Raw genomic sequence first — 20,226 nt, 5'->3', positions numbered from 1 at the left:
AATCTTTGCCAATGTTCAAGAGTAAACAAATGACATCGTCCAATAAGTGTACAACTAGCCATTCTAATATGCAGTCACGAATGGGTTGACATTATTTATACAATTACAGTGGACCCCCGCTTTACGATCACCTCCCAATGTGACCAATTATGTAAGTGTATTTATGTAAGTGCGTTTGTACATGTATGTTTGGGGGTCTGAAATGGACTAATCTAATTCACAATATTCCTTATGGGAACAAATTCGTTCAGTACTGGCACCTGAACATACTTCTGGAATGAAATAATATAGTAAACCGGGAGTCCACTGTACTGTTCACATATATGTAGTATACAGTAGTCTGCATAACATTAAATCTTCTATTTTTTGTGTGAATAAAAATTCAAAATAGAAAGCAAGAAAGGGGCCTGAAGACATGACTGATGAACAGAGAAAATGTTATTTTAGTGCTAGGATTATCTGCATTGTTCATGCTGGACCCTATTTTGAAATTGGCATCTTTTTAATTTGTGTGAAATCAGCCAAACTGCCAATTTCTGACCACTGTGTTGGGTAGGCGAAATCAATAAATGTGCAGTTTCTTGTACTCAATTGATAGAACTAAAGAGAGTTCTAAAGAAATAGCTACAAGTTTGGTCGAGTGGAACAATGGAACTGGCAGAAAATAAGGCTCAAAGTGGGCAAAATCGCCAATGTGTAAATATCGCCGAGATCGCTAACTTCGCAAGAGCGTAATTTTGTAAGATTTTTATCAAATTTCGTACTTTTGGTGTCATTACCATCGGGAAAAGATTCTCTATCATTTCAAAAGAAAAAAATAACTTTTTTTTTAAATTCTTCGACACAGAGCAAGTTTTTGTGCAGGGGTCTCAACAGTAAAAGGGTCAAGATCCAGAATTCACTGCCTGAAATCATTCAACCAGTTTGAAACTACTCAAGAATTCCCTATTAAGTCAAGACCATTAAATCAATCTAAAATATTAACCCTTTCAGGGTTTCCGATGTAAGAGTATGGCTTATGCACAAGGGTTATTGACATACTAGTACGTGTAAATTCTAGAGCCTTCAAATCTAGCGAGAGAAAGCTGGTAGGCCTACATATGAAACAATGGGTCTATGTGGTCAGTGTGCACAGTATAAAGAAAATCCTGCAGCATACAGTGCGTAATGAGAAAAAAAAACGTTTTGGTTTAAAACAGTGACTTTGCACTGTATTTTCTTATGTTATTTATGGTTGTATTCTAGTTTTTCTGGTCTCATTTTATAAAGTGCAAGACATATTACAGAAATTGAGATGATTTTGATAGGTTTCACAAGGAAAAGTACCTTGAAATTGAGCTCAAAGTAGCAGAAATGTTCGATTTTTGCCAAAGTTCAAAAGTACAGTGGAACCTGAAAAATCGAATGTATCACATATCGAACATTTCGAAAGTAAGACCATTTTTTCGGACAAACCGTGTCCCTATTATTGAATGCGCCCCTATTTTCGGACTGCCGGGTACGGGACCTGTCCGCTGGCCCGCTCTGTCCGCGTCCCCGCGCAGGCGCCGTGAGCAGTCTAGGTTTGTTTATGCTTGAGTGAACACTAACCTGCAATCTCATTCACACATTTTACGATTATTTAATTGAGTTTAGTGCTTGTGGGGCTGTGAAATAAGCTGCCATGGGCCCAAAGAAACTTGCTAGCGGTACCCCCGTGGTAAAGAAAGTGAGAAACACCATAGATGTGAAGAAGGAAATAATACAGAAGTATGAGATTGGAGTGAGACTTGTTGAGCTTGCCAGGATGTACAGAGGACTGTGGACAGTTATTTTGTGAGACAGAAACAGACGACTGTGGACAGTTATTTTGTGAGAAACAGACGACTGTGGAGTTATTTTGTGAGACAAACAGAAGATTGTGGACAGTTATTTTGAGAGACAGAAACAGACGACTGTGGATAGTTTTGTGAGACAGAAACAGAGGACTGTAGACAGTTATTTTGTGAGACTGGGGTCCAATGACTCAAGCTGGTCCTAGTGGCATTAAAATACAGAGAAGGGAAGCAACCCCAGAGAGGGCTTTGATACCGGAAGTCCTCATGGAGGGGGATTCTCCTTCCAAACAATAACCCCAACTCCCTCTCTCCTCCTCCCTATCTTCCAGATGCCATCACCAATCTTCAATAAAGGTAAGTAAAAATGTTATTTTATATTACTATACATAATTAAAGACTATAATACAGTGGACCCCCGCATAACGATTACCTCCGAATGCGACCAATTATGTAAGTGTATTTATGTAAGTGCGTTTGTACGTGTATGTTTGGGGGTCTGAAATGGACTAATCTACTTCACAATATTCCTTATGGGAACAAATTCGGTCAGTACTGGCACCTGAACATACTTCTGGAGTGAAAAAATATCGTTAACCGGGGGTCCACTGTATTTGTTGTATGTAAAACTGTAATTAATCTCTATAAAATGTATTTTTTTTGTGAATATTTTTGGGTTTCTGGAACGGATTAATTGTATTTCCATTATTTCTTATGGGAAATATTGCTTCGAATTTCAGACTTTTCGAATTTAGAACTAGCTCCTGGAAAGGACTAAGTTCAATTTTTGAGGTTCCACTGTAAACAAATCATGCCACGCGTCCAATACATGTCAACTGTTGAGTCTAATATTCTTTCACAAGTGAGCTGATATTATTTATACCATTTCTACACTAATGCAGAAGTCTGCATAACAGTAATTCTTCTATTTTTTGTAAGAATAAAAATTCAAAGTGGAAAGCAAAAGAAATGTAAGAGGGGCCTGGGGATGTGACTAATGAACAGAAGAAATGTTATTTTAGTGCCAGGAATGTCTGTCTTGTTTATTCTGAACCCTATTTGGAAATTGGCATCTTTTGAAATTTGTGCTAATTTCTGACCACTTTATTGGATAGTTGAAATCAGTAAATGGGTAGTTTCTTGTACTCATTCGATAGAAAAAAAGTGCAGTTCTAGCGAAATAGTTATGATTTTTCTCGACTAGTACACTGGAATTCGCCAAAAATAGGGCTCAAATTGGGCGAAATTGCCGCTGTGTTAACATCGTCGAGACCGCTAACTTCGCGAGAGCATAATTCCGTAAGTTTTTCATCAAATTTCATACTTTTGGGGTCAATACAATCAGGAAAAGATTCTCTATCTTTTCATAGGAAAAACAACCCCCCCCCAAAGTTTTCGACTCCGAGGACAAGTCCTGGAGAGGACCTCTCGACCCTGAAAGGGTTAACCCTAAATCGGTAAATGGGCAGATTCTTGTATTCAGTCATTAGAAGAAATGGAGTTCTAGGGAAATAGCTGATTTTAGTCAACTGTAACATTGGAATTGGCCGAAAATAGGGCTCAAAGTGGGTAAAATCACCGATGCGTAAATATCTTCAAGACCGCTAACTTCGCGAGAGCATAATTCCGTAAATTTTCCTTCAAATTTCATACTTTTGGTGTCATTTTGATCAGAAAAAGATTCTCTATTATTTCATAAGAAAAAATAATTTATTTGTTTTCGAAAAATTTTCAATCCTGAGAATGAGTTTGGGAGAGGGCCTCTCGACACTCAAAAGGTTAAACCATAGCATGTACTTGTATACAATATTTTATGATGCTTTCATGCATTTTATGATTGTTCATGGTTCAATAGGTTAATTAAGGAAGCAGTATTGTCAGACTAAGTAAATGCTATTATATTTCCTTACATCATATCTGTACATCAAACATTCACAAATTTTCAAGATTCCCGAGGTTCTTGATCCCCTAACCCTAGCGAATGTGGAGGGCCTCCTGTACTGTACCATATACACTGCACACTTTAAAGTGTAAATACAAGTAAAACTGAACTCAGCAAAGACTTGTAAAGAACTATAGTTAATGCCTATATATGTATTCACACTGCAGTGCCATATGTAAATTATCTATTGAGCATTTTAATACTGTATCCTCAAATTTGCATATACATCTGTATATTCACATGTTTCTCCAAGGAGAAGTGGAACAGAACTCTTCCTCCATAAGCCATGCGTGTCACAAGAGGCGACTAAAATGCCAGGAACAAGGGACTAGTAACCCTTTCTCCTGTATAGATTACTCAAGTTAAAAACAGAAACTTATGTTTTTCTTTTTAGGCCACCTTGCTTTGGTGGGATATGGCTAGTTTGTTGAAGGAGACTCACACGTTTGAATCATTTAATTTATAGCAAGTGGGGAAGACCAGAAATCCTCTTAGGACATTTATTGAAGTGGATATCAACATTTAAGTGACAAATCAATCACCATCCTTTGGATTCAATTCTGGAACATAACAATGTGCAAAATATAGTAAGACAGAGGCACAGTATACTGTACTCTGGATTTAAGAACTTTAGAGAGCTTACATATTAAAAAACTTGAGCCTGAACTCAAAAATTGATTTAGAAATTACCTTGTTTACTCTGAAATATAGTGTATCCTCTTTTGGGAAGTTTAGTTTTGTTTATATGCAATGCTGAGACTTGACCTAGATAATAATTACTTTTTTCAGTGACTTACATTTTGTACGCTGTCCTGTCAACTTCCAGAAATGAGTCCTGATGATCCTAAAGACTGATTAATCACTGAAACGCTAATATGCATTCCAGTAAATGTCTTATGAAGATTTCTAGTGTTTCTCACCAACTATAACTTAAGTTATAATTACTGTGTATGCAGCACTGGGAAGGAATCCTACCTCAGTCAACACAAATCTACATAAAGCTAAACATGATTCAGCCCAAAGGTATTTATACAAACTGGTGTCTGAGCTGAGAGGACACACAAAAAAAAGCAGTTATCACAGTCTACAAAATACTTTTAAACTTTTCACCTGGATAGAACCCAAAATAACAAAACAAGAAACAAACTGCTCAGTTAATAGTGAAACATACATAAGAGATTAGACATGACCTAAACAATGACAACAGAAGCAGAATTCAAGAAGGGGTTCAAATGAATATTCTATGCAGATTCTATAACCATTGAAAAGAGGAGGTACTACACAATACTGTAATAAACTCGCCACAACAAAAATGGTCCAGGAATTTTTAACATTATCTCCATTCATATATGTATCATACAATGTTATCAACTGACCACTACACAATATGTTTTTAATATTAACTCATATGGGGAGGAAACATTAAACACTGCTTCAGTCCATCCTGGACAAACCAAAACATTGTCTTAGGTTACCTCCCCATTTTGAGGTATTGCAAATTTTAGTCACCTGCCTTAATGAAAGAACTTGACAAGTTCCTTGAAAAAACACCTGACCAGTTAAGATATACTACCTATGTTGGAATATCAGTCAACAGCTAACACAAACAGCCTAACTCACCAGGGCATCAACCAGGCCTGGTTTAGGACAGGGTCACAGAGGAAATAATCCCCAGATATCACCTTCCTTTCAATACAGGAAGGGTGTAGCCATGCTTATTCACAGCAGATGTGCAAGTTGTTTAAATTAAAAGCCATAATTTATATATCTTGTTTAAGGAACAACCCATGGAAAAAATTAACAACAAAACATTAAGACAAACCCATAACTGGGCCAAGAAAATATGGGAAAAAAATAGTGTGCATGATTAAAAAGTTTAAATGATGATACTGTATCAAACTAGTTCTGACAGTGAACATATCAACATTTGTATTGCTCATCAGGAATATGGAAAAATTTAAAATGAAAATTTCCTAGACCTAAATATTTGCTTATTACAGTACTTATGTGCCTGTTTATGTAATACAGTGGAGATGTGAATCAATTTCAAAGGGTCAGTGACAAGAAAGCAATCTAACAATACTGTGGAAAATATTTTAATTTTCCGAAGCTATAGTGCCTAATAGGTGTTTAATGTGTTGATATGGGTCAAAAAATGTATTTGAAAATGGAATAGAACCAACAGGGAAACTCTGCGCCTGCGCTGATGGGCAGGGCAGAGGTCGAGACGGGACAACAGGGTGCGGGAGTGTTTTGAATGGAGTTAAGAGGCTGGGAAAGCATGGGACCAGGAAATTGGCGTTCACGGCTGCCTAAGGATTAATATAGGCCTCACTTCATAATAGGAAGTGTCGTAACTGTTCCTAGTGAAGAGTGAGGGAACGTGATTTACGGGACCACTGTAATAAGTGGTAAAATGAGTGAATAATGGTAGATGCCATGGAGTGTGTTCAGGGGAAAATACCTGTGATTTAATCATCACTCAACGGTCTCAAATCTTAATAGAGCGACCTCTAGCGTTATACTAGTTATGAGACATTAAACCGTATGGTGGGCTGTGAAATAATCAGTGATAATAACAATAAGTTAAGGAATCGTTGAAGCGATATGAGCTGCCATTCCCAGAGTGAGTGTGCACATGTTTACCTCATGGTTCCTGTCCCGAGGAGTGAAATTTTTATGGAATCATGACTTCTAAACCGGGACAAACCAACGGATACCTCGTCCTGCTGGAATAAGAACTGTGTCGGTGTAGCAGGACATCAAAATGAGATGGTGAATGGAGGAAATAAGGAGCATCAATCACCCACAGTTAAGTAACCTTTCTAGTTCTAGCAGACTGATACTGGCCAGTTAGGTATGTTGCAATTGGATAGGTTGTGGGTGATCCAGCTACATCAAGTGACCACCAGAGAAAATCTGGTAATTGGTGGTATTACATTATACAAGTGTTTTTCCCTTGATATATACATGTGTAACCTACTCCCCTCCCCCTTCATTCACTTAAACTAATATAATCTATACAGTCCACAATTAATTAGTAGCGCCGTACTTGCGGGTGCTATCCAATTCATACTGGTCTCGGATAGATATGGGTAAGATTGTGAAGTTGAAGGAGCCACCTGCAGTGACCAGGGGTGGCTAAGTTTTCTCACATGTCTACACGGGGTGACTAGGTAAACAATATGGTTGTTGTCTCCCAATGAGATTACTTGTATGAATGTAATGTTGAGGTACATACAGGTAACCCCTTATAAATTTTCCATAAATACCACCTGCCAATCTAATTTGGTGAACTTAGTGAGCAATACATGTATAGCCCCAAGGACATCCAAAATGTCTAAAACCTAGATACCCAGCATACTCAAGTCTCCACCCTGACTGACAGAGATATCCCCAGCCCCCTGTTCCAGTGTCTCCGGTGAGTAAGATGAATGTGCAACAGTCTGGTATTTTTACTGATGAGATGCTTTACCTGCTCAGGAGGCTTCTTCAGTCAAAATACAGAGGCGATCACGTAAGTTGGCAATGAAGATTTAAGGTGATAATTTTCTCACCCTGGATAAGTAAATTTAAGGTGGTCCGTTCCTCAGCCTTGGTGTGTTCGGCTCCATCTACTTGGGTATGTGTTCAGCTACCATTAATATACTATAATGATACTATCTTGTCTCACAAGAGAAAAGAACTGCAGGAATTAGCCTCTGATATTGTTTTCATTAATACTGAATATAACTGCATTACATTTTCATATTAGTAGTGATACACGGAGAATTTCTGTAAGAAATCTGTGTATAGATACATTTTTTTAATCAGGAGAAAGCCCTAAACCCGCAGTAGTAGTACAACACCTGAGGCATAAGAGGCATTTCAGGTTCAACCCAAGAGTGAATAAGAGCCTCTCGTCGGTATGAATGTATCTCCCTCAAGGGAAAGTGGCAACATAACTGGCTAAGCTCGTCACATTATTACACACGGAGAGTTCTCAAAAAAAAATGTAATGGTGTATAAGAATTACCCTTCACAATTGTGGCTCGAGAAATTTTTAACTCTTCAACGAGATTCCTGAAGTGAAAACGCTACACTCGTAGGGGACATACTACACTTAAGAAATGAGAGGCACTACCTTGAGTTCTATCCAAGGAAGCAAGCTTAATTCGAATTCCTTGAATCCAAGGTCGTCCCGTATGAATAAAAGTAAATTACTTGAATAGACTTTCAACATACATTTTGATCTCTTACTTTCTGAGAAGATGAAATATCTTCATTCTTGTCCCCAAACCGGGGCAGACGTATCTTGGACAGTGTAGCTTCATCTCCAGTAGCACTTTTTCCAATCCGCGGAAGCTTTCTCTTGATTAGTAACACAACACTTTCACAATGATTTACTAAATACTAACAATATACAAACTTAAATTAAGAGTCAATGGATAAATGAATCATCTAGCTCGCAATAATCTAGAGCCATTGTCGTGCAAGACAGCAACTTGCATTTACCACCCTTTCCCAGCGAGCGCTAGCACGTTACTGGGTTCAACTGAGTACTACTGACGCTTGGCTTCTGTTCCCATCTTCGCTGCCAGATTCATGTAATATCGATACTATTTACCAGATTCGTGCAAATTAAAAAAGTATCAGCTATATGATGTAAATCAAACGCTGAGCCAATAAATTAACATTATATTTCAAAACATTTCAGGATTTGGCAAGAATTCTTTAAAATTACAAACGTGTGATTAAGTAGGTACCTGGATGTAAGTTGCCTGTTGGTCGCAGATAAGCATAAAGTCCTGTTAAGGGCAAGAACTGAAGTAGGGATAAGAAAACTAGCTTTAATCTTGATTCAGGGGAATTGGTCTCAGGGTGCAAGGTATTTGTTAAAATTTTTTAGGTCCAACTCGTGTGGAAATATACATTAAAAAACGGGTTGTCTGCTGTAAGGTCCACGGTCCATCAGCATGGACATTCTGAGGAACCCCAATGAAATAAGCCATACTGATTGACTTGCTTAGGTTATCCTGGTTACTAACCATCCAGGGTTAATAATCTTATATCTTAAGTCATCTATAGCAGACATGGCAAAGCCATGGCGCATGTGGGTGATATGCTCATTCAATATGATGGACAGAAGTAGAAGGAAGATTCAAGTTGATGATTGACCATGACGATATGTTTTAAAGCTTAACTTTATTACCACAAGACTGGTCAATTGAAAATTTAATTTGTTCTAAACAATGATTTTGGTTGTTTGGCGAATTTAAGGTTGTTTAAACAACCTTAAATTCGTCACTTTCATTTATTAAGTAGTTTGACCTGTCCATTTCCCCAAGTGGTTATGGAATGGGAATAATGGTGACAGTAACAGCCCTATTCGAATTGTTTGTTCTGGTACCAAATGTGTTCCGAAGCATGTGTTCTACACGTACACAAATATGCTTCCAGAATCTATATAGAAATTTATATCAAGATCTTATATATATTGAATGGTTCATCAAGATTACTTTGCTATTACCTGTTTAATGGTTCATTAAGATTATCTCAAACTATGCTAATGCTTTATAGCTGTGTCCAGTGTCCTTCACTTTCCAGGAGACGATTTTGAACCTTGGCCTTGTCAATGAGCGAGGGAGGTGCCTCTACCAGCGGTAACCTCTGACAAGATGCTCGAGTGACTTTGCATATAATAATTGAAGCCATGCTTGTCTTGCTAAAACTATAGCTTTTGCAAATACAATCAGCGCTAAGCTTGTAAAGTTCAATAAGAAATTATTACGTACACGACACAAATAGAGGCGTAAGCATAATACAAGACGCTCCTTAATACTGAATATAAAAATATATGCAGTAATTCCTACATGATTGCATTAAAGGAAAGATATATTATGAAAACGCCTGCAAAGACAGTAATAGATATGCAAATCGTTCTCAAAACAAGAGCTCCCAGTCTCAAAATCACAGGAAATATTTGTGGTCTCTGAGAGGGGGGGGGGGGGAGGAAATAGTCAACGTGGGTTTTACTATGTAATTCGATATATCGCTGTAATGCAGCCCAGCGTGTTTAGCTGGGTTAAATTACAAGCAAGACAGTGTCTATGCATGTCTCTTCTTTAACACCTTGTCTTCAGAGCACACCACCACCCGCGGCTCCACAGACTGCCACTCCCGATGAGCCCCTTGCCCCAGTTTTGGCGACTGGACACGACCGCTGCCAAGAGACAGCTAAATCTTGACGATGGCCTTGGAAGTTTGTTTCAAGAACACAAAGCAAGATCTAATCATAAATAAGCCCCAAGCCCTACGAATATCAACCTCCAAGTCATGAACAATGATATAAACGCACTAACAAAAATAAGCTACTCTCAAACCACGTTTAATCAAATTACTGGTGAAAATCCGTAAAAATTTTCTTTGCCAGGTGCACGACAACCTTGCAGAGCAGCAGTGGCGGGCGATGACGTCTTGGAAGACCGATACCACAAGTTGACTAGGTTCATAATTTTCTCGCCAGTATACACCATTTATCGCCATCGGTAAATAAATATATTTTATTAGGCTTTCATACATGAATGACGCTTACTTTACAATAACTGATACTTTAAAGCACGAAGGCTACTCATGACTCACAACGCGAGTCACAAGAACCCACTTCCGAATTCTTGAGCAACTTAGTGTAAAGCAATGGGTACCTACTAAATAGCTTCAGAATAATGAACTTAAATATGCACTAGAAATGTTATACCCTATACAAAATAATGAACGCAAATATGCACTTGAAATGTTATACCCTATTATTTCCTACCAAATTAATAATGAGGTTGATTAAAAGGTAAACACCTAAAGTTGTTCGGTGTTGCATTAAATGCACACTACAAAACATCGTTAAAACCAATTAGATTTTTAAATTTTGTAAGTTTCATTAACGGATATCCCTTACCGTTTATTTCTATATTTGTATTAATAACAGTTTATTTAACAACAAAAAAGTTAAATAATGCAATTAAAATTAAATGTTCAACCAATATGCATGCGGACGGACTCTTGCAAGAGTTCCCAGACCAGTTAGCGAGACTAGTAATGCTGAACTGTAGCTAATCATTTACGTTTAAAGCTCCTGAAAGTTCGTTCCGCTTTTGCAATTATTAGTGGAATTGTGAAAAAAGTATGAGCCTCATTATTATTATTATTATTATAAAAAAGAAGTGCTAAACATACTAGGGTCATACAGAGACGAAGGGCTTCAGAAAAACTTGTTAAAAATACCTGAAGATTGACTGTGTAGTTTGTTTAGTTTATGTTGTATTCAGGTATTTCAAGCATCTGCGTGGGACGTTGAGTTCTCAGGGAGGTTTTCCCAGAGAATGCAATTATTTACTTACTTTTCCCCAATCAATACCCTTAGTACTGAAATTAAATTTACTGAACATTCTCTCACGTTAGATGTTTCTGTAAAGGTTAAAGACGGAGATACAGGAAAACCTCCAAAACCAGTTATGCAAGTACTAGATGAATCAGATGCATAGTTATAATACAATACTAAACCTATAATGAGATGCCAAATATGCATCTCGCAACTGTTTAAATATATTCTTATACAGCTTATTCTTATGGGTCGTATTATTCACCTATAGCGAGTCTATGCCTGAAGTGCGCCTGTGTGATTCACAAGGAGTGGTAAAGGCTCGATCCTCTGCCCGTTAATCGTGAGACAAGCTACTGTACTTAGTTGCAAACTCATACCTGTCACCAGAACGCATTGTTAGACCCGGCATGGATACCACAGCTTCCGGTCTGGCTTAATCAATCACTAATTAGTTGCCAATTACCCGCACTGCAATGCAGCTCAGAAATCTACCCCATTTATTTTTCACTATATTATATTTTCTGTCATTCAACCATGCTTTCACCACAATGGTAAATTAATAACAACAAATGCCGCTATTTCAACAGAACCTATAATTGCATCTATAACATAAAGAAAGGGGAATTTGTGAATCCAAATTTAAAGAATATAAGTCTAGTATAAAATTACAATAATATACCGAAATAATAAGGCTACAATACTACCATATTACAATACACATTTACTCTATTTCTGTATTCATTAACTTATATTTTTTTAATTACAATACAGGAAATTGGGCTTAATATTATCGACGGGGAAGCTAACACAGTAACTTCACGATACAGTACTCACATACCAGGAAATCCTAAATCCTTACTACTACATCCCGTCCAGCTGTTGATCACAGCCTGGCAGACTCGACCCAAGACCACTAACTAGTCTATTCATTTAACAAGCTAGTATCACTTATTTTCATTCATCCCTCTACCCCTACAAAGTTAAAGGTTACTAAACACGTGGCCTAAAAATTACCAACGACCTTCCCATATCAAAATTGATAAACGAGGATAAAAAGACCTTAGGTCAGAGAGAAAAAAAAAGGAGGTGCTAATTCTTGCTTGCAGCATTACGAGGCATACAATGTATACTGAATAAATACATAATAAAAGACGCTGTCGGGTCCCCACGCTCCAGAGGCTGGGGTCAACTTGCAACATGTTAGGTAACACCTCATAAAAAACACTTTCTACATGTTTCTTACACAGTATAACTGCTGTTTGTGTATTACCTTTTTTTTTTTTTAACGTCGAACCACTTAAGAATTCAAGTCAAATTCAGTTTTCCCAAAAAGATGTTAACTTTGAAAACACCTGTGTACATAAAAAGCTGTCCTCCAACAAGCATGGACACAAGATAACTAGTATCCTATAATGCAACGCAGGCTACATAGAGCGAAGTGTTATTCAACACGGATGCCGCCTTCCCCTTCTCCATACACGGTATTATGTCCATATATTACATATTTTGTCTACCCGTTAAGTGTACCCAACTAGAAACTAGACGAAGAGGCAATAGCACAAGCTAACATTATAACGTGAACCATTCGGTCCTGGCTACCAGGAACTAGCAAAGCCGGTCGATATAAGTTAAAAGGCGGTTCCAGGAACCGGACATTATTGCAAGTAGAGTGAAATAAGTAGTTGCTTGAATTCAACCAAAGTAAATGCAAGATTGTGAAGATTGGATAAGGAGCAAAACCGAAAACAGGGTACAGAAAGAAGACCAGAGACTGTAGACCACTCAAAGAGAATAGTGAACACAGTGCCCAATATAACGCCATAAGTTCACATCAGTCTAAAACCTCTACAGCCAATGTTCGTTTGGCAAATATAAGAGTAGCCTGCAGGAAGCTCAACAGGTGGATAGGTACAATGTTTGTCATGATACAGGATAAGGGTTTCCTGATGCGGGTCTTAGTCATATGATGACCCACAGCTGGAGCTTCTGGTCATCTGACCGAGGACTTTGGCCGGCTTACTGGTCCACCTCTTTAAAAATCATGGTTATGATTAAAACCATTAAATACGTCCTAATCTCAACAGAGTCATTCGGGCCTTTTATACAACATACTTTTAGCCCATCTTGGATTATGCAACACCAGTATGGAACTCGCACCTAAAATGGCAAGTAAAAAACTGGAGAAAGTGCAGAAGTAGGCAGCAAGACTTTTTCCTGGGCGAAGAGGCATGAACTACGAGGAAAGGCTGATGGAATCGGATCTAACGACATTGGAAGACAAAAGAACCACGGAAAAAACGATAACACACAAAATACTCTGGGAAATTGATGAGGTAGACAGGGATAGTTTGTTTGAGAGGCGAGAAACGGGAACTCTGGGACACCGCTGGAAGTCACAGATGAGCGGCCGGGAAGTGGAATAATTTTGGTGAAGTGGTAGAGGCATAGTTCTAAGAGAAGGTACAATAAGGCCCACGTCTGTCTCGCTAATCGCGAGACAGACGTGCTGTTTACATTACAAAGACAAGAAAGTGATGGAGGAGAGGCAGACTCAGAGGTACATCCAAACCAGTAAGGTCCATAAAGCGTGTGGGGAATGTCAGAGACAGGGCCAAGAGCTGAGAATAGACCCCTGCAACCACAAATAGAAGAGTACAAATAGGCGAATATGTACTTACATGCACACACTCGCGCCTTTGATAACTGGTAACTAACGCACGCTCAGTATTTCCTTAAGTAATCAACTTTCTTATAGCGGAAGATGTGTAATATATGTTAGTTCAACAGAAAAAAAATCCTGTGACGCCAATAATTTTTTTTAAGAATTATACACCCAAATACAGGGAAAGACAACAAATACTGTCAGTGGTGAAGAAGCCTACAAACTTAGTAAAGCGTAGTATATACACTTATCCCTTATTCAGTGTGTAAACATTTATCCCTTTTCAGGATATGTCACAGGTTCAGCTTGTAGGACGTAAGCAGCTCAGAAATAATCCCCAGGAAACCTGTTATGATGCCTATATACAAGTCTATGTCACAAGTGGTAGATATCAAAGTATGCTACTAGTCATGGTGATGAGGGAGGTAGATTCGATGTCAAGTGTTTCCCGTCACAATACTGGCATAATGGAAGTGGTGGAAGACATGCTAATTTTTTAATGTTAAGAACAGTATCAGCAACACCATGATCGGAACACATATCATGAGTACGTTCGCAAACCTTACAACTACTGGTCTTTCTGAGCTTTCCGTCAGTTTGCCAAATGCTTACAAGCGTATTTGGTCATGTTGGGTTACCTGGAGGTTATTCCGGGGATCAACGCCCCCGCGGCCCGGTCCATGACCAGGCCTCCCGATGGATCAGGGCCTGATCAACTAGGCTGTTACTGCTGGCCGCACGCAGTCCAACGTACGAGCCACAGCCCGGCTGATCCGGCACTGACTTTAGGTATCTGTCCAGCTCTCTCTTGAAGGCAGCCAGGGGTTTATTGGCAATTCCCCTAATGCTTGATGGGAGGCTGTTGAACAGTTTTGGGCCCCGGACACTTATGGTGTTTTCCCTTAGTGTACCAATGGCGCCCCTACTTTTTATTGGGGGCATTTTGCATCGCCTGCCCAGTCTTTTACTTTCGTAGGGAGTGATTTCTGTGTGCAGATTTGGGACCATTCCTTCCAAGATTTTCCAAGTGTAGATTATGATCTCTCTCTCCCTCCTGCGTTCCAACGAGTACAAGTCAAGTGCTTCCAAGCGTTCCCAGTAGTTAAGGTGCTTGACAGAACTTATACGTGCAGTAAAGGATCTCTGTACACTCTCTAGATCTGCGATTTCACCTGCTTTGAATGGAGATGTTAATGTACAGCAGTATTCCAGCCTAGAGAGAACAAGTGATTTGAAAAGGATCATGGGCTTGGCATCTCTCGTTTTGAAAGTTCTCATTATCCATCCTATCATTTTCTTTGCACGTGCGATCGTGGCACTGTTGTGATCCTTGAAAGTGAGATCCTCAGACATTACTACTCCCAGGTCCCTTACATTATTTTTCCGTTCTATTGTATGGCCGGAGTCAGTAGTATACTCTGTTCTAGTTATTATCTCCTCCAGTTTTCCATAACGGAGTAGTTGGAATTTGTCCTCATTGAACATCATATTGTTTACCGTTGCCCACTGGAAAACTTTGTTTATATCTTCTTGGAGGTTAACCGCGTCCTCAGCAGATGACAGCCTCATGCAGATCCTAGTATCATCCGCAAAGGATGATACGGTGCTGTGGTGTATATCTCTGTTTATGTCTGATATGAGGATAAGGAATAAGATGGGGGCGAGTACTGTGCCTTGTGGAACAGAGCTCTTCACTATGGCAGCCTCCGATTTAACTCTGTTGACCACTACTCTTTGTGTTCGATTTGTTAGGAAGTTGAAGATCCATCTCCCCACTTTCCCAGTTATTCCTTTAGCACGTATTTTATGGGCTATTACGCCATGATCGCATTTGTCAAATGCTTTTGCAAAGTCTGTGTATATTACATCTGCATTCTGATTTTCTTCCAGTGCATCCAAGGCCATGTCATAGTGATCCAGTAGTTGTGAGAGGCAGGAGCGACCTGCCCTGAACCCATGTTGCCCTGGATTGTGCAGATTTTGGGAATCCAGGTGATTTGCAATCCTGCTTCTTAGCACTCTTTCAAAGATTTTTATGATGTGGGACGTCAGAGCTATTGGTCTATAGTTCTTAGCTAATGCTTTGCTGCCACCTTTATGGAGTGGGGCTATATCCGTTGTTTTAAGTGACTGTGGAATTTCACCCATGTCCAAGCTCCTCCTCCATAGTGTACTTAGGGCACGCGAGAGGGGTTTCTTGCAGTTCTTAATGAAAACAGAGTTCCACGAGTCTGGGCCCGGGGCTGAGTGCATAGGCATGTTGTCAATGGCTTTTTCGAAATCTATCGGAGTTAGGGTAACGTCGGAAATCTGGCATACATTTATGGAGTTTTGAGGCTCATTCATGAAGAAATCATTTAGGTCGTCGATCCTCAGACCGATTAGTGGTTCAGTAAACACAGAGTCGTACTGGGATTTCAATATTTCACTCATTTCCTTGTTGTCATCTGTGTAAGTCCCATCCTGTCTGAGTAAGGGCCCGATACTAGATGTGGTATTTGCCTTGTTTTTGGCATATGAAAAGAAATATTTTGAATTTCTTTCAATTTCACTAATAGCTTTAAGCTTGCTTGTGACCTAACTTCTCAAGAGCTTTTACTATTTCCAGCAGCCGAAGTATAACTTCCTCGTACAGCTCGTCCTCGAACTGTACATAAAGAATTAAGCAACAGTGACACTATCAAAACGCCCCCCCCCCCGGCACCACTGCCACCCGTTAGTCTCATATTTATGTAATTTGGTTACTGGCAGTTAATTATATGTAAAATACCAGTTGTTTAGCATGATGTTTCCTTTGTCTGTCATAAGGAGATAGACGTGAAGGCAAAGCCTGCATGCACTCGCTCCCTTAGTTTCTCACATTACCTTGCCATTATGTTGAGACATTTGCGATCGCCTGGCGAGTTCGGCAACCTTTTCTCTTCATACCGGTGTATGTTGGGTTGGGCTGTTCAATCTTAGCGGTCTACACACTTCTATAAATAATTTTTACATAGAGATCTGATGAAAATACACGACAGTTTCTCAATATATGTTTAATATTTCCTTATTTACTTTTACTCAATCAATGCCAGTATTGTAATTAGGGGTGTGCCGCAGTATCGGTATCGGTAGATCGGCTAATTTTGATAGTATCTCTAGAAGCAAAAATTCTGCCATTTTTCCATCACTATTTGTAAGAGGACACTTCTTCCCACCACTAACTGCAAATAACACTACTTGCAGACAAAACCTTTAAAATAAGGACAATGTCATGTGGGGTTCGAACACGTGGATAGGGTAAAGAAATACTCACGTAAGGCTGGTAGTACGTATATTACGGATAGTGTGGGAAGCGCCAAACAGCCGTGACCTGCCTCCTTGCTCTCAATCGTAAGACTGACTAACTCACAGTGCTCATATGTGAGAGGTTTTTTGAAATCCTGCTATGGTCAGCAGCAATATGAATACAGACAGTGATTCACGCAGAGACGGTTGGTAGTGAGTCATCTACTGGTACACTGGTTACTGGTAACTGGTTACTACTACTGAGAACAACGCTTTACCCACACTCAGTTATCAAGGGAAAATATGGCACATGCGTCATGACAATAATATATATATATATATATATATATATATATATATATATATATATATATATATATATATATATATATAATATATATATTTAACAAGTCGGCCGTCTCCCACAGAGGCAGGGTGACCCAAAAAGAAAGAAAATCCCCAAAAAGAAAATACTTTCATCATTCAACACTTTCACCTCGCTCACACATAATAACTGTTTTTGCAGAGGTGCTCAGAACACAACAGTTTAGAAGCATATACGTATAAAGATACACAACATATCCCTCCAAACTGCTAATATCCCAAAACCCTCCTTTACAGTGCAGGCACTGTACTTCCCCATTTCCAGGACTCAAGTCTGGCTATATAAAAATAACCGGTTTTCCTGAAACCCTTCACTAAATATTACCCTGCTCACACTCCAACAGATCGTCAGGTCCCAAATACCATTCGTCTCCATTCACTCCTATCGAACACGCTCATGCACGCCTGCTGGAAGTCCAAGCCCCTCGCCCACAAAACCTTCCTTACCCCTTCCTTCCAACCTTTTCGAGGACGACCCCTACTCCGCCTTCTTTCCCCTACAGATTTAAATGCTCTCCATGTCATTCTTAAATGCTCTCCATGTCCATTTTCTCTAAATGACCAAACCACCTCAACAACCCCTCTTCAGCCCTCTGACTAATACTTTTATTAACTCCACACCTTCTCCTAATTTCCACACTCAGAATTTTCTGCATAATATTTACACCACACATTGCCCTTAAACAGGAGATCTCCACTGCCTCCAACCGCCTCCTCACTGCTGCATTCACAACCCAAGCTTCACACCCATATAAGAGTATTGGTACTACTATACTTTCATACATTACCATCTTTGCCTCCATAGATAACGTTTTTTGTTTGTAGATGAATGGTTCAGAGAACCGACATGTTGATAAATTAGACACATGTGCAGCTCTTGGGTATCTTTCTTGAGGAAACGTTTCGCCACACAGTGGCTTCATCAGTCCATACAAAGGAGAATCTTGAAGAACAGGAGGAGAATGAGGTAATCAGTCCCTCAACCTTGAGTCGATATGGTCAGTCCATCAATCTTGAATAGAATTGATGGACTGACCATATCGACTCAAGGTTGAGGGACTGATTACCTCATTCTCATCCTGTTCTTCAAGATTCTCCTTTGTATGGACTCATGAAGCCACTGTGTGGCGAAACGTTTCCTCAATAAAGATACCCAAGAGTTGCACATGTGTCTAATTTATCAACGTTTTTTGTCTCCACATATACCTCAACGCACCACTCACCTTTTTTCCCTCATCAATTCTATGATTAACCTCATCCTTCATAAATTCATCCGCCACCATGTCAACTCCCAAGTATCTGAAAACATTCACTTCTTCCATATTCCTCCTCCCCAATTTGATATCCAATTTTTCTTTATCTAAATCATTTGATACCCTCATCACCTTACTCTTTTCTATGTTCACTTTCAACTTTCTACCTTTACACACACTTCCAAACTCGTCCACTAACCTTTGCAATTTTTCTTTATAATATCCCATAAGCACAGTATCATCAGCAAAAAGCAACTGTGTCAATTCCCATTTTGTATTTGATTCCCCATAATTTAATCCCACCCCTCTCCCGAACACCCTAGCATTTACTTCTTTTACAACCCCATCTATAAATATATTAAACAACCATGGTGACATTACACATCCCTGTCTAAGACCTACTTTTACTGGGAAGTATTCTCCCTCTCTTCTACACAACCTAACCTGAGCCTCACTATCCTCATAAAAACTCTTTACAGCATTTAATAACTTACCACCTATTCCATATACTTCCAACATCTGCCACATTGCTCCTCTATCCACTATCATATGCCTTTTCTAAATCCATAAATGCAATAAAAACTTCCCTACCTTTATCTAAATACTGTTCACATATATGCTTCAATGTAAACACTTGATCTACACATCCCCTACCCACTCTGAAACCTCCTTGCTCATCCGCAATCCTACATTCTTACCTCTAATTCTTTCAATTATAACCCTACCGTACACTATTCCTGGTATAGTCAGTAAACTTATTCCTCAATAATTTTTACAATCTCTTTCGTCCCCCTTCCCTTTATATAAAGGGACTATACATGCTCTCCGCCAATCCCCAGGTACCTTCCCCTATTTCATACATTTAATAAAAATACCAACCGCTCCAACACTATGTCCCCCCCCCTGCTTTTAACATTTCTGTCATGATCCCGTCAGTTCCAGCTGCTTTACCCCCTTTCATTCTACGTAATGCCTCACGCACCTCCCCCACACTCACATCCTGTTCTTCACTCCTAAAAGATGGTATACCTCCCTGGTCAGTGCATGAAATTACCGCTTCCCTTTCTTCGTCGACATTTAAAAGTTCCTCAAAATATTCTCGCCATCTACCCAAAACCTCCATCTCCCCTACTCTGTTTTTAACTGACAAATCCATTAGTTCTCTAGGCTTTCTTAACTTGTTTAACTCACTCTCTCCCACTCTATCATCTGCTCTCCTTTTGCACTCTCTCACCACTGTCTTTACCTTTCTTTTATTCTCCATATACTCTACTCTTCTTATAACACTTCTGCTTTGTAAAAACCTCTCATAAGCTAACTTTTTCTCTTTTAACACACCCTTTACTTCATCATTCCACCATATATATATATATATATATATATATATATATATATATATATATATATATATATATATATATATATATATATATATATATATATATATATATCGTGCCCAGCAGGTAAAATTGGTCAATTAGAAAGAACTCATTTAAAATTAAGTCCCTTCTAAAATTTTCTCTCATACGTTTAAAGATATATTGTTT

The 20,226-nt window shown here is 39.0% G+C and overlaps 1 protein-coding gene across 6 annotated transcripts in view; it reads right to left on the bottom strand.

Moving 5' to 3' along the window:
* Positions 1–20,226, bottom strand: part of LOC128693462 (serine/threonine-protein kinase VRK1) — a 285,870-nt gene that overhangs the window by 245,511 nt on the left and 20,133 nt on the right. The window contains exon 1 of one of the 6 annotated variants that reach the window (XM_070097344.1): positions 7,981–8,295. The exons of 4 other annotated variants lie outside the window; for them this stretch is intronic. The gene's annotated coding sequence lies outside the window, so the exon portion shown is untranslated. Of the gene's footprint in view, positions 1–7,980; positions 8,296–20,226 lie in introns of those variants that run through there. One more of the 6 variants, XM_070097346.1, reaches the window with a different exon arrangement.

Source organism: Cherax quadricarinatus, chromosome 57 (assembly GCF_038502225.1).
Source record: "Cherax quadricarinatus isolate ZL_2023a chromosome 57, ASM3850222v1, whole genome shotgun sequence".
NCBI lineage: Eukaryota > Metazoa > Arthropoda > Malacostraca > Decapoda > Parastacidae > Cherax > Cherax quadricarinatus.
Note: the sequence above shows the minus strand (reverse complement) of the source record. Positions and strands in the feature narration are given on the sequence as shown.